Here is a 14,458-nt window from a genome sequence, read left to right on the forward strand (position 1 = left end):
TATATGTGTATGTATACAAATCTGTAGATGTATTGTACACTAGTCAACATTTGAAGAGTTTTGGGTATTGGTTTTAAGACAATTATTATGAAAGGTTTTGATCCTCTTCAAATTTTGACTAGTGTAGTTTGATGGTACAAATCAAACTGTGATGGCACGGGGCCTCAAAACATTGATTTTGGAAATTGCATACATTGTGATCCGTATGCAACCCAGGGTAAATATAGAGAATAATAGTAAAATTAATAAATAAAATTAATTAATGTAAAATATAAATAGTAAAATTCTATGGTTCTATTTTTCCTAATCACCTGAACACACCCTTCATTCATATCTTTGTGCAGTAGTCACATGGTAGTCTCAATAAATGCTTTCAACCAATCATAGCACGTGAGCGCGTTTTACAAGCTGCGGTGAGTTTCCCCAATCAGTAGTGTGAGGGGGAAGCCACCGGAGCAGCTGCACTCGGTATGTCTCTATGCAAACAATGTTTTTCCGCTTATTTTCCATCTTAAATGCTTGGTTAACTCTAGTATGCGATCCTGTATTTGTAGTGTTCACCATCGTCGTCTTTAGAAGCCGACTGGTGCCGCGGTGTGTCGAATATCTGCGGGAATTGGTGAGTCTGTTTGTTGTTGTGTCCGCTAGCATGTTGCTATTGGCATTGACATCATTATTGACATCCTTATTTATTATAATGACGGTTTCCGCTAGCTTAATGCTAACAACATTAAGCCATCTAAATGTATTTATATGAGCTGTGGTGGCTGGTGGCATTAGCTTTCCATTCGCTCCTATGGAGTTTCTATTGGGTTCCATGAATTGTAATGTAAACCTAGCACTTTGTTTACAGTGCTATGGCTTTAGGTATTTAAATGGTTCATTTATATACTGAATGACAAGATTATCAATTGTATTGAATGGAATGTTATGTTGCAAATAATCCCAACATTTATGGGTGGTTAATTCCATGCATTTGAGTATTTTTAAACAATTTTGCTATTGTCATTTAATGTAATTATGACAATTGCTTATGTAATATTTTGAATACTATTGTGTACACATAAATATAGAATATAGAATATAAAACTAGCTAGTAGGTAAATTATATTATGAGTAGTGTCTAAACCATGGGTCCTGTTTATTTAATACAGGCCAGGTGCGGCCAGTTGCGGGCCAGTTGATGGCGAGCTATTATTACCTGGAACAGAACCTGCCCCAACAACATCATCGCCCCCTGTGGGTTTGGTAGGAGGCTGTGCAGCTCTGCTCACCCCCTCCACTCTCATACACACACACACACACAGCCATTCATTAAGCTCTGGCTCATGGACTAATTACATCTCATGGACCATTCGCGTTATCCGGACATGGTGTTCATCTTTTATGAGCAAAACATATAGTCCTATAGTGTGTTGTGGACTGTCTTTAATCTGAGTACTCTCCAGTTTTCCTGACTTATATTTTGTTTTGTTTTTTCCTGTGAACTACTGAACTTTTCTGCAGATTTGAAATATTTTGTTGTTATTGTTTGTCTTTGTTTTCACTTAATACATGGTACCAACACCAAATTTAAATGATCTGTCTCTGTGTTATTATTTACTTTTTCAACACCTCCTTGAGACGAACATTATCTTCTGTAGCCCAACCATTATTTAACCTTCTATAGCTATATTCATCTGTGATTTAACACATATACCCTGCGTATATGCTACACGTACATGTGCCACTGTGGTGATGAATCATCATCTGAATGGTTGACGATGGCACCAGGTATTTGGCTTGTAGCTGCATATAAAACAGGCAGATATTTTTCATGTACAATGACTTTGCGTTACATTTCGTCAGTGAGTCTTTGAATTCACTTTCATCAACCTCATCCTCAGTAACATAAAAAAAATGCTGAAGAAGGTTGTTCAGATAAAGTATCCATAATCCGTAATTGTGCAAATGTAGAAGTCCTGTGCTTTCGTGAAACATGGGCAGTGAAACTTGATCTTAAACTGAAATTTTGGTCACATTTTTCAAAAGGACAACACACCACCTCTCCCTTGGCTAAATGTGACCTGAGATGAGAAAGGACATTGTTCATGTCTGTAAATTATTGTTGACAGTCTGTATTGTTGCAAACAAACGTGCCCGTCGAATCATCAAAATGAGTATGTGGTCTTTTGTGATGGCGATAAACATGAGCTTTGAGAGCATTGTATTTTGAGAATTTACATTTGCATTCTGGGAAGCAACATGGAAATTGAGCATTTGCTTCATGTCTGTGTAAGATTTGATAATTAACATATCCCTTAACTGTCTTCAGAGAGCAATCACAAAATTTGCACGAATACATCATCATCCATATGGTTAAAGGTAACACACCTCATAAGATGAAATCCGTTGTCCATGAGTGTTCTTAAATGATTGTGAAAGCAACATTCTAAAACAACAACACAATTCTGAAACCTATTTAGTACTTTTTAAACATTAAGAATAAGATTTAAAAACGTATATGATTAACCATTGTAATTGTATTCACCTGTTGCAAATTAACTTTTAAATTACGTTGGATGATACATCAACAGATTTTTTTAAACACTTACCATTCACCACTTGACATCGAGGTCCATGATTGTTTTGTTGTCATTCTGTTATATATTGCATTCATACAGCAGAATATGTTGCCTAAACGGTCACGTTTACACACAAAGCTACTTAACAAAGTCACTTACGATTTTTGAAAACAAACTGACGCCTGTAATTAAAAAGCACACTACACACTTTGTTCCGTATTTTTGAGAATCAATTCAGTGCAAATGCATGACAGACACATGTCAGACTATGAACGAAGACAATTGTAGGCTATGATAAGAAAAAAAACCTGACGGTGCGGTAGATATTAATTTGTCCCTCTGTTTGTCTATGATCAGCGTAGCGTTTTTAACATCTTGGAACATCATCAGAGAATGCCCTTTTAATTGGTCGTTTCAGTCATTGTGAGTCACGTATCGTAGCAACGATGACGACAAGTGACAACAGCGGGAAATGTAAAAATGACAACCTCCGAGCAGCCGGCGAAAAAGAAAAGAGCACAAAAATATACATACAGGTGTTGTGTTGCTTGAATGCAGTAGGCCTATTTGAGTGAAATATTTTATATTTTCTTTATTAGCTGTTTTTTTTATGTATTATTGTTTTGCACTGGAAAGAAAGTTAACTATAATGGAAGTATAATTATATAAAGATATTTGAAGAGTTCAGATGCAAAAGCCTCTAAGTGCCATCAGAAATTTTCTTCTAGAATGATCATTTTTATCAAGCTTGTATATTTAAGTTCAGTAATTTCACTTAAAGGTATAGCTGATGATTTTTTTTACTTCCGGGTGGATCACCTATACTATTGGTCCTCCTAATTGTCAATCATTCTGGTGAATCAAAGAAACTTTTCAAAAAGTGGAGAGGGCGGGTCTTATCTAAAATTCGGAAAGATCCTCCGCTATACCTTTAAATGACAATTAATAGGCCATTTTCATTGGCATTTAAGTGAAATTACTGAACTTAAATATATGAGCTTGATAAAAATGATCATTCTTGAAGGAAATTTCAGATGGCACTTAGAGGCTTTTGCATCTGAACTCTTCATTTGCACTACACTTCCTTAAAATGTTGTCTAATTAAATTAAAAATATTATTTTTTGCACTAAAAAGAACATTCTAGAAGTCTAATTCTATTGAATAAGTTCGCACAAGGCTACAGAAAACTGTTGTTTATTTTTCTTCAAATGCAGTCTAAGCCGATGAGTTTTGAATGTTATATGTTGTATTTGTTTAAGATAAAAATAAATGTTTTATTTTTAACTTAAACAAATACAACATATAACATTCAAAACTCATCGGCTTAGACTTTATTATAAAACGCATTCTAAACTAAACAAATCCATGGTTCATTGTTGGCAAAATGATCATGATAGCCTTTATATTTCACATCTATGTGGTTCAGTCTTGTGCGTTATATTGATTAGGCCTACTTTGCTATTCTATAAATATATAGGCCTAATAAGTTGTATTATAATGCTATAATGTATGAAATACATTATACATTCATGGGGGCATGCTACCCAATACCCCCCCCCCCCTCCTCCATATATATTTAATGCACAAATATTTTTTTAAGTAAAAAACAATACTTTTTTTATGTAAGAAACGCAAGAACATCTAAAAAGAGTAACATGATCAGACATGATAATGAATATAGATATGTGATGTATGATATATAACCATTTTCTCTCTTATTTTTTAAAGGCATCAAAATGGTGATTGAATTGGAGACCATTGTTCTGTTCGAAGTGTAGTTTGTGGAAGATGCAATGATGAAATTAATTTGAATTGTCAATGTTGTATTTTAAGCATATAAGCAATGTTTAGATGATGGTACTGTAGCACTGTTTAAAGTTTTTAATATTGTTGTTATTTACAATGGAAACTACTGTAACAGAAGAAAATAAAGAAATATACAAATGATTTTCTCTAATGACTTTTTGTGTGACATATAACATACATTTCATGAACTACATATAAAATTATCTGTAAGCCATAATCAAAATCAAAATGCTGTACATGCCTTTCAAAATTATGGCCCATCACAGTTCATTTTTTCAAATAACGGTCAACACGTTATTTCAATTTACAGTCAAACTCTGTTAAATAATGATTAAAACATGATTTCAGTTTACAGTCAAAACATGTTTTATGAAGTAATGGTATCAACATGTCATTTATATCTACATTCAAATCATGTTTAGTTAAACAACCGCTACACCATGTTTTTACATTTACAGTTAAAACATGTTTTATTAAATAAGGGTTTACACGTTACGTGAACTTACAGTCAAATAATGCCATTACATTTAATGGTCTATGCATGTTTTTGCAATTATACAGACAAAATGTTATTTCAGATTACGTTTTAAACATTTTATAGTACTGTATGTTCTTTTTTCATGTTGCTGTGTAAACATGTTACTTCAGTTCATGGGGTTTTACCGTTATTTTCATTAATGGCAAACGTTTGGCACCCTGTGCTGCCATGCATTTGCTCGTTTTTTTCTGTGTTTTTTTTTTTACAGTGTACTTGAGATGTTGCAATAACAACAGATCTTCAACTGCCTTGGAACTTTTCAGAGATGCTGTGGATAGGTTTGGATTACCAAGTAGAGTAAGAGGTGATGCAGGCTCAGAAAATATAGACATTGCGCGTTTCATGATAGAACACAGAGGACTTAACCGTGGCAGTTTTCTGGTTGGAACATGATGGGCAGAGGTAAACCGGGTCCTGTCAGGATACTTCAAAGATTTGTTTCTTTTTATGGAGGCTGAAGGGATTTTACACATCAACAACCCCACCCACATTAGAGCTTTACATTTTGTTTTCATTCCGAGAATAAATAGGGCTGTAGCAGAATACACCAATCAATGGAACAATCACAGTCTTAGCACTGTGAACAGTTTGTCTCCAATCCAACTATGGACAATTGGAAGAATTCAGAGTGAAGGACAAAATGTATTAGCTGGGAGGAGGGAATGCACACTGCAAGACACAGTGGATCCTGACCTGCATCAAATTAACCCTTTAACAAATGATGGAAACCATGGCATAGAACACTTCATCTCTGCTTGCGACATTCTGGATGGTGTTTATATATAAGGATTAAGGAAGGATACCTAACTATGTTACAGAAGAGTAACCAAAATTTGACAAATAATGGTTGTATAATGATTCCAAATGACAAGAGTAATTAGTCATTTAATGTCACTGCACTTTATTGCTGCTTTAAACTTTAACATTCACCAACATTAACATTTCCTTGACTTTAACATCCACCCAAATGGAACATGATTTGTGGAGAGATATTTATTTTCAAAATGTCTTTTTTTTTTTTTTAATTGTGATAGAAGTAGAACAAAATATGTGAAAATATTTGTGTAACAGGAATACACTTTTTTTCTTTGTCCTTCTTGTCCTATCATGTTATTGCATGTTTGAATCAAGTCAAACTATGAAAATAGGAGCTCAATAATACATAACATAAAATACAATGATATCAGCTACAAATAACTAAATGGTCAATATTCTCCAACAAAAAAGCCTCTCCAACTAATAACTAACATTATTACTATTACTATTACTATTTTTTTCCATAACTACTGAGCATGCATAGTGAAAGCACCTGATGCTTGATAATATAATGAAACTAGATCACTAACAGAACGCAGTATTCTTTATACTTGTGTGAAGCACACACACACAAACGCATATTTAGGCCATGCCAAATCCAGGCGAATTTTTAATGCCAAAGTCCATGTCTGTTTTGAACTCTTCATAAGTGTCCTTCAGTGGAATTCTGATGATATTTTCACATGTATTAGCAACAGGGAATTTGGAGCCTGAAATAAACTCCAATGATGGCTCTGGGGTAAAGCCAAGAGCTGGTGGGGAGTTGCATCCGGTAGCAAAGATAAGAATCTCCTCAAGTGTAACACCTTGCATATTGACTAACAAAGACAGAGAAATATTAACATTTTAAAGATAAGCACATGCTTGAAATGACAAAGAAAATAATAATACACACATTTTTAAAAACGCAAACAAGGAATTTAAGGCGGGTGGCATTTCTTACATTCAGCATCTTGAAGGTAATCTCTCCAGAAACCCAGAGTCTTGCATTCTTTTTCATATCTGTTGCTTCCAATTTCAGACAGCTGACACCTGAAAAGAACCTCAAGGTCTTCTGCTGACAATTGTTTTGTAGGTTTCAGGAAAAATGTCTTCATCTGTTCAGGATGTTGTAACAGAGCTTCAAGAACCCCAAGACTTCTAGACCTTCTCGAAACCTTAGTGTCATTAATACATTTTAAATCAAATTACATATATGTCCCCATAAAAAAACATTAAACTATGCACCCCACTAAGCAAAATGATGTCCGAAAGACGTCTTTTCAATGTCTTTGTTACAAAAATCGGACGTTGAAATGACGTCCACTGAGGAGCCAGAATGAAAGTTTTTTTGACGTCTTTTTTTGATGTGTTCTGCACGTCCGATATAGACGTTCATCGAACTTTCGTACAAGGTTAAAAACTAGTTCAGATGTGGCCATTGTGAACATATTTCAACATCATTTATGGTCTCATTTAGACATAATTACTTTGACTATTGCTGTCAGATGATCTTAGTGAGAATTAACAGAGGTTTAAATGTTGATATTTGTTTAATTTGAAGTGTCACCATTGTGGTGATCAGTGTTTGCTTTAGTTGGGCTCTTGGTCCCCTTTCTTTTTACTTTAACTTTTCTTTGGCTGCTGTAACAGTGTGATTGTGTAACACAATTGTTGTGGCAGAGAAAGCCTAGAAAAAGTTTGAGGTGTTATCAGCTCAATGTTGATGACGACCTAATCATCACAAAATGGGCCTTTAATATTGTGTTTAAAGTTTTGTGTTTATATTTGGCATTAATAACCACCAACCTTGTGGAACTGCATTATTGGTGCTAGGGGGTGTCGCAATATACCGGTATTGACGATAATCGTGATATTCAAAGCATGAAATATCGACATCGTGTTAATTTAGAGCAATACAATATACCGGTATTGGCGATATTGGCGTTTTCTAGACGCAGCGCTCGTCCGCGCCCGCGCAGCTAGAGTGAAACATTCTGTCCACACCCGAAAAAAGTAAGCTGAGCTCGCCAGTATTAACAACAGAGTTCTTCGGCTTCAAAGAAAACAGCACCTTAGAGGTGGTCGCACACCGGACGAGAAGCGCAGTGCCACGTCTTTAAAATTCGAACACATTCTGTATGAGTGTACACACACCGGACGAGAAGCGCAGCGCGGTTCTATTCGGCGTCTGTCCGCGGCGCCCAGCAACGGCTCAGGACCGTGTTCAAAATCCTGCCGCGACACAGAGCGCAGAAAAAAGTGTTCAGATCACAGACTCAGCAACTATTGTATTTAATTGTACAGTATAATCATAACATAGTACAGACATTATCTCAATTCCATAATGTCCTTAAACATAATGATATTGCTGGCCATAAACTGAGAAAGTGCGTGTCCGGTGTGCAATACCTCGAGTTGTCATAGACGCGACGCGGCTATTATTTTACTAGTCATCATGGAATGGGAAACGTGACATTAACTGTTAACAGGGGGTTTCTGTGTTCATATATTTAATAAAGGGTTATTATAAATTAAGAACCCCGTTTTCTTTACTCGTCTTATTTTTGTATTTGTATTTGCACTTGATTTTTTTATTCAAATCTGCTATCTGCATGACTTTATTGGCACCAGTGCAACAACAGGTTTAAGAGCTTTTCAGTTCTTCAGGAAACCTTCAGACAGTGTTTGGCTTCAGTTTGAAACCAGATAAACTTCACATGCTTGTCTTCCTTCACAAAAATTTGCCATAGATTGAGTACGCAAGTAAAAATGCATGTGCCTTGTGTTTATCAGTATCCTTATGTTTGATATATTCACTATCGATATTGTGAATTCTTTTGGCCACAATAACCGTGGTGTGAAAAATCTAACATCGTGACAGCCCTAATTGGTGCCAAAAGCATTAAAATGATCACTTATTTGAAGGTGTATAAAAAGCACGTGCACATGATGTTTTGAGCAAATGTATCATATAGTCACACACAGACATCAAGATTGTGCATATTATTCACAACAATGGTGACAAAAAAAAAAAAGCTTCATGCTGCAATGCATGATGGGTAGTTTCACAGTACAAAAATCATCCTTAATTCCCAAGCTTTTTTGTTTTGATTGTCACCGTTGTTGTGATTCATATCCAAAATCTTGATGTCTGTGTGTGACTGTATGATACACTTGCTCAAAACATCATGTGCACATGCTTTTTATACACCTTCAAATAAGTGATCATTTTAATGCTTTTGGCACCAATAATGCAGTTCCACAAGGTTGGTGGTTATTAATGCCAAATATAAACACAAAACTTTAAACACAATATTAAAGGCCCATTTTATGATGATTATGTCATCATCAACATTGAGCTGATAACACCTCAAACTTTTTCTAGGCTTTCTCTGCCACAACAATTGTGTTACACAATCACACTGTTACAGCAGCCAAAGAAAAGTTAAAGTAAAAAGAAAGGGGACCAAGAGCCCAACTAAAGCAAACACTGATCACCACAATGGTGACACTTCAAATTAAACAAATATCAACATCTAAACCTCTGTTAATTCTCACTAAGATCATCTGATAGTCAAAAATAGTCAAAAACTTTCATTCTGGCTCCTCAGTGGACGTCATTTCAACGTCCGATTTTTGTAACAAAGACATTGAAAAGACGTCTTTCGGACATCATTTTGCTTAGTGGGACATGACATCAAAAACAAGACTGCCTTACTGCAGACACTACTGTCGTGTGCGAGAGTAAATCAGAACATGCCAACACTTTACAATAAGGTTTCATTTATTAATATTAAAGGGGTCATATAATGGTACATGCACTTTTACAAGTTGATTGAACTGAAATGTGTGTTGGCAGTGCCTGTACACAACCATCATAAAATGATAAAAATCCATCCAGTGTTTTTTTTAAAATCTTCTTATATGTTTCCCCCTCTCCTGAATCAAGCTGTTCGATTTTATGACGTCACAAAATCGACGCCCCTCCCACAATGGTTGATTGACAGCCGCGTTTCAACACAGCCCCGCCCTCGTGAGCGAGCTGTCAATCATAGCCCGCGCCAACCGGCGCGTTCATTGCTGATAGCTGGAGCACTGAGTAGAATGGCGTCTCGATTGTGGTGTTCTTGGGTGTAATAACGAACACAGCAGTCATTTTGAGGTTCCTAAATCCGAACCGCTGAAGATGCAGTGGCTAAGTTTGTTTTTCGAAGGGAATATTCCCCACGATCAACGTCAATGCTGTCATGTTTTCGCGAATCATTTCACACACCAGACTGCTTTACACACGAGGGTCAGTATAAAGCTGGTTTTGCTAAGAAGCTGCTCCTGAAAAAAGGATCGGTACCAACTATTCGTGTTCCTGCTGCACCTCCAGAAGAAGTGAGTGAGTGTAACGTTTTATTAACCTTTATATTAATCTCTATATTAATCTTTGCAAATCGCTTGCTGCACGCTTCACGATGAATGCGGCTATTTTTACACTCAGTGTACATTACGGCATGTTTTCTATGTACGACGTTCTCAATATAATTCATAATCCCATGTTTATAATGAACAACGCGTTATGGTTATTGTGTTAAATTGTGTTTCAAACGGTGTAAGCACAGAACAGTGGGGCGGGGTGAGCAAAGCTCATTATCATTTAAAGACACATGCACTCAAACGGCGTGCTGAAAACAGAGCTGTTTTTGACCAGGTAAAATTAGTGTTTTCTTATAATACTAATGAGCATTTTTAATTAAAGTATATTACAAACTTTTTTGTACGTTTTACAGCATTTTTTAACCTATGTTAATGTCAGTTAAAAATATTCATATTCATGTTAGTTCACAGTGCATTAAGTAATGTTAACAAATACAACTTTTGATCTAAATAATGTTGTAGTAAATGTAGAAATTAACATGAAGTAAGATTAATAAAATGCTGTAGAAGTATTGTTTATTCTTAGTTCATGTTAACTAATACTAATGTTAACAAATGAAAACTTATTGTAAATTGTTACCCAAAACACATACCAAATAATAATTGCAATATTAATGTTAGTTTTTTACCTTTCAAATGGTGCTCTTGTTCTCTGCAGGATGTACCAATGTGCCAAATCCTTAGTCACTTCGGCTTTGTTTGAGCTAGTTATTGTCCTCCGACACCCTGACACTAGCCTGGGAAAACCCAGACAACTTCCGACAAATTTAGATTTGCTCTGAAAGTAGTCTGGCAAAGAGCTCATTCAAGCCCATTTCTAATCCGGCGAAATCGCGGCACCAATCAGAAACGTTGAGGCGGGCTTTACACGATGACTATCGCTCTGATTGGTTTTAGGTCTATCCAGAGGCATTTGAGCGACATCTGTTGGTGAAGCGCAACTTTTATGCATTATTATTCAATTTGCAAACACATGAGGACAGTCTCCATGAAAGACCCACTGGCAGATGAACGTGCTACTACATTTCTTTCCGAAACGGTAGGAAATTAAAATAGATTTAATAGAGGATTTTAACTGTGGCAAGATGATTGACAGGGCAGTTTACGTGACAGGATGCACGCGACAGATCCGTCCGATAAAGAAGATGAAGTAGTATGTCCCAAAGCTTGCCTACTTTTTTGCTACACATTCAAAAGTAAATACCTTTTCTTCACAAAAAGACAACATACTTTTATGGCGTAGTGTAACTTAGGCGAATTGGGACGCAGCATATGGCTTTACACGATGACGACCGCTCTGATTGGTTTAGGTCTATCCAGTTGCGCCCAGAGGCATTTGAGCGACGTCCGTTGGTGAAGCCCCTTTGGAAATGAGTTATTAATGAAGCTTTGCCAGACCATAACTCCATAACCCAGTTACTACTGAGAATGGTCTGGTTTTAACCAGACTACCCTGACAGGCTAAGCAAGTGATCTGCTTTACGCACTGCCTCCATTAGTTGGTCCTCTGACACTGACTCCTTGATCTAAAACAAACATATTTTACACAACATGACCCTGAAATCATTAGAAACGTGTAATTGTAAAATCATTTTCATAACTTTGCATAAATCAGACTGATAAAAAAATGGATGAAAAAGACATTCAATGTGTATTTAAATATAGTCATACTTCTCTCAAGACTGACTGTGTTGTCCAAATCTGGAATGTCATCAATGCTGACTTCAGTCTTTTCTGGACCATTAATGAGAGCATCTACCAGTATCTCAGAGAGGAAGTGAGGCGTCTGTCCTCCATGTACAATGGACATTGCCATTAACTGGCCAGCAAGGTAGTATCCATTATTTTTCAAAGCTACAAATGTGAAGAAATAAAAACATAACATTGACAAAAGGAACTGTAGAAAAATTTAGGATGCTTAATAGTCATAAAAAATAGATACTACAATAAAGTTCTAAAGTAATTCACCTTCTGAATTGCATGCAAGAACTTTTGCATCAGTTGGTCCTTCAAACATTCCACTAATGTCTTTAAGCTCTTGAAAGCATAGATGAAAAAATTCTCGCTTTGGTCCGCCATGATCAACTGCCCCCTCCGAACGACCAAGATAATCTGTAAATTTGATGTCCATCCTTTTCTCAGGTGAAAAATTTGGTCGATTCATAGCTCGGGCAGCACCATCCAAAACATTACGTCTGACAATGTTGAATCGAACCACTTCATCAACCTTTATCTGCCTACGCAGATTTCCAACAATGTCTTCCAATGGAACACCACCACTGCTAAAATATATTGTACTTATTTAGAAGCAAACACTTTTTAGACAATAGATATTAATTATACTGTCATATGTAACAGTGGTCAGGCGGTGAAGAGACTGAGACCAAAACTGGCTATAGAAGTTTATAGAAGTTTAGAGAAAACTGGTTAAGCCATTTGAGGGTAGGCTTCCCCATCCCCCATGTCACCTGGTCAAACAGGATAAAGGAAGGTGTGCTCTGGCTCTCTGGGCTCTTCTTGGCTGGGTACGAATAAAGTAGGTGGTCTTTCTCTCTCCCTTTCTCTCTCTTTCTCTCTCTCTATCTAGTGATGGCAAAATGAGGCTTCCTGAACCACTGAGACCTCGCAGGCCATTGCTTCAGCTAAAGGTTCATTACTCGAAGCTTCATTCAGCATTGCTCACTAGTGACACCTAGCTACTGTGCAAAGAAATAGCAGACAAATTAATTCATTCTGAACCAGTGTCGCGCCCTCCCTCCCTAATTTTATAAAAAATATTTTTTTATATAAAAAAAATTATATTTTATAAAAATGCTTTTATAAAGAAAAATATTTATTTGTAATGTAAATATATTTATATTTAAATGTATATTTTATTTAAAAAAAATTATAAATAAAAAATATTTATTTATTTTGTTCTCACTGTTGATGTTTGCAACCTTTCATTTGCAATAATGAAAAGACATGATCAGACATTTGTCCATTACTGTGTATAATATAAAATATGTATCTTTCTCTGTCTGAATTTACTTGTCAAGAGTAACACACACAGTTCATCAATTATTCATAAATTGTTTTTTTATTAATTTAACAGATTATAGATAACAGATTAAAGTAAACTGCAACAGAATAGTCCGGAAGGAAGGAAAATAAAAATAGAAAAATAGAAAATCCAGAGCAATCCAAGTAATCTTATCTAATTAATATAACAAGACTATAATATAGGCCTACTATAATAATAATATACTATAACTATTCTTTTTTTTTTTTTGAACTTTATTGCCCATAATAAACATTGCTGGCAATTTATGCAATACAGGAACACTCTCTCCATGAGAGGTTGAAGAAAAAATAAAATAAAAAAATAATAATAATAATAATAATAATAAATAAAATAAAAAAAAAATAAAAAAAAATAAAAAAATAAAAAATAATAAAAAATAAAAAAATAAAATAAAAAGGGGAGTCACCTTGTGGTTGAGCTATGTTCAAGAGACATATTGACAACATAGAAGCAGGATAAATACATCATTGAATATCACCGTATGTTTAAGTTATTATTCTAAATCAAGGCCTAGAATGACAGGAGACCATCTTCTTACAAACACAGGTAATTTCAACTGTAACAAAGCAGTCATATTTTCCATTGTACGGACCTGCTGGATTCTTTGTATCCACTGGGCAATTGTAGGGGGGCTAGGCTTCATCCAGTTAATAGTGATCATTTTTCTTGCAATCATTAACAATATATGTAGCATATGGTGTTGGTCCTTAGAAAGCAAGTTTTCAGGTATTTTTTCCAGTAAAAAAATTAAAGGGTCCAAAGGGAGATCCACTCTGAAAATTTTGTCCACTTCCTCTTTAATATCTTTCCAGTATGCCTGTATCACAGAGCAGTCCCAAAATATGTGGGTATGATCCCCCACCATGCCACAGTTCCTCCAGCAAGTGTTGGGGGCATTGTTTTTAAACATTGATACCTTAAGAGGGGTTCTAAAGAATCTTATCTTCATCTTCCAGTCAAATTCTTTCCACATTGGACTTCCAATCCCTGTATGACTAGCCCGACATATGTCTTCCCATGTTTCATCCTCTATAATTGTATTAAATTCCATTTCCCATTCATTTTTAATATGAAAAGTATCGTCTGATATGTCTTTCATAAGACTCTTATAGATATGTGATACCTGATGCCTTGTTGATATCACTTTTTGAGAAATATGTATAAAATACCGTTCAACATCAGTTGGCTCTCTTTTAAGACTATCCCAATCTAAGTGCTTTGTGATATAATGTCTTATTTGTAGAAACCTATACATGTCATTT

At 35.6% G+C, this 14,458-nt stretch overlaps 1 long non-coding RNA gene across 1 annotated transcript; it reads left to right on the plus strand.

The window, feature by feature from the left end:
- Window positions 1-418: 418 nt before the first annotated feature.
- LOC307161967 lies at window positions 419-4,493 on the plus strand. Its single transcript, XR_013821833.1, has 3 exons — window positions 419-468; window positions 555-619; window positions 1,155-4,493. It is a non-coding gene; the product is annotated as an uncharacterized lncRNA (long non-coding RNA).
- Window positions 4,494-14,458: the final 9,965 nt, after the last annotated feature.

The sequence above is a fragment of the Squalius cephalus genome (genome assembly GCF_949319135.1).
Source record: "Squalius cephalus genome assembly, chromosome: 1".
Lineage (NCBI taxonomy): Eukaryota > Metazoa > Chordata > Actinopteri > Cypriniformes > Leuciscidae > Squalius > Squalius cephalus.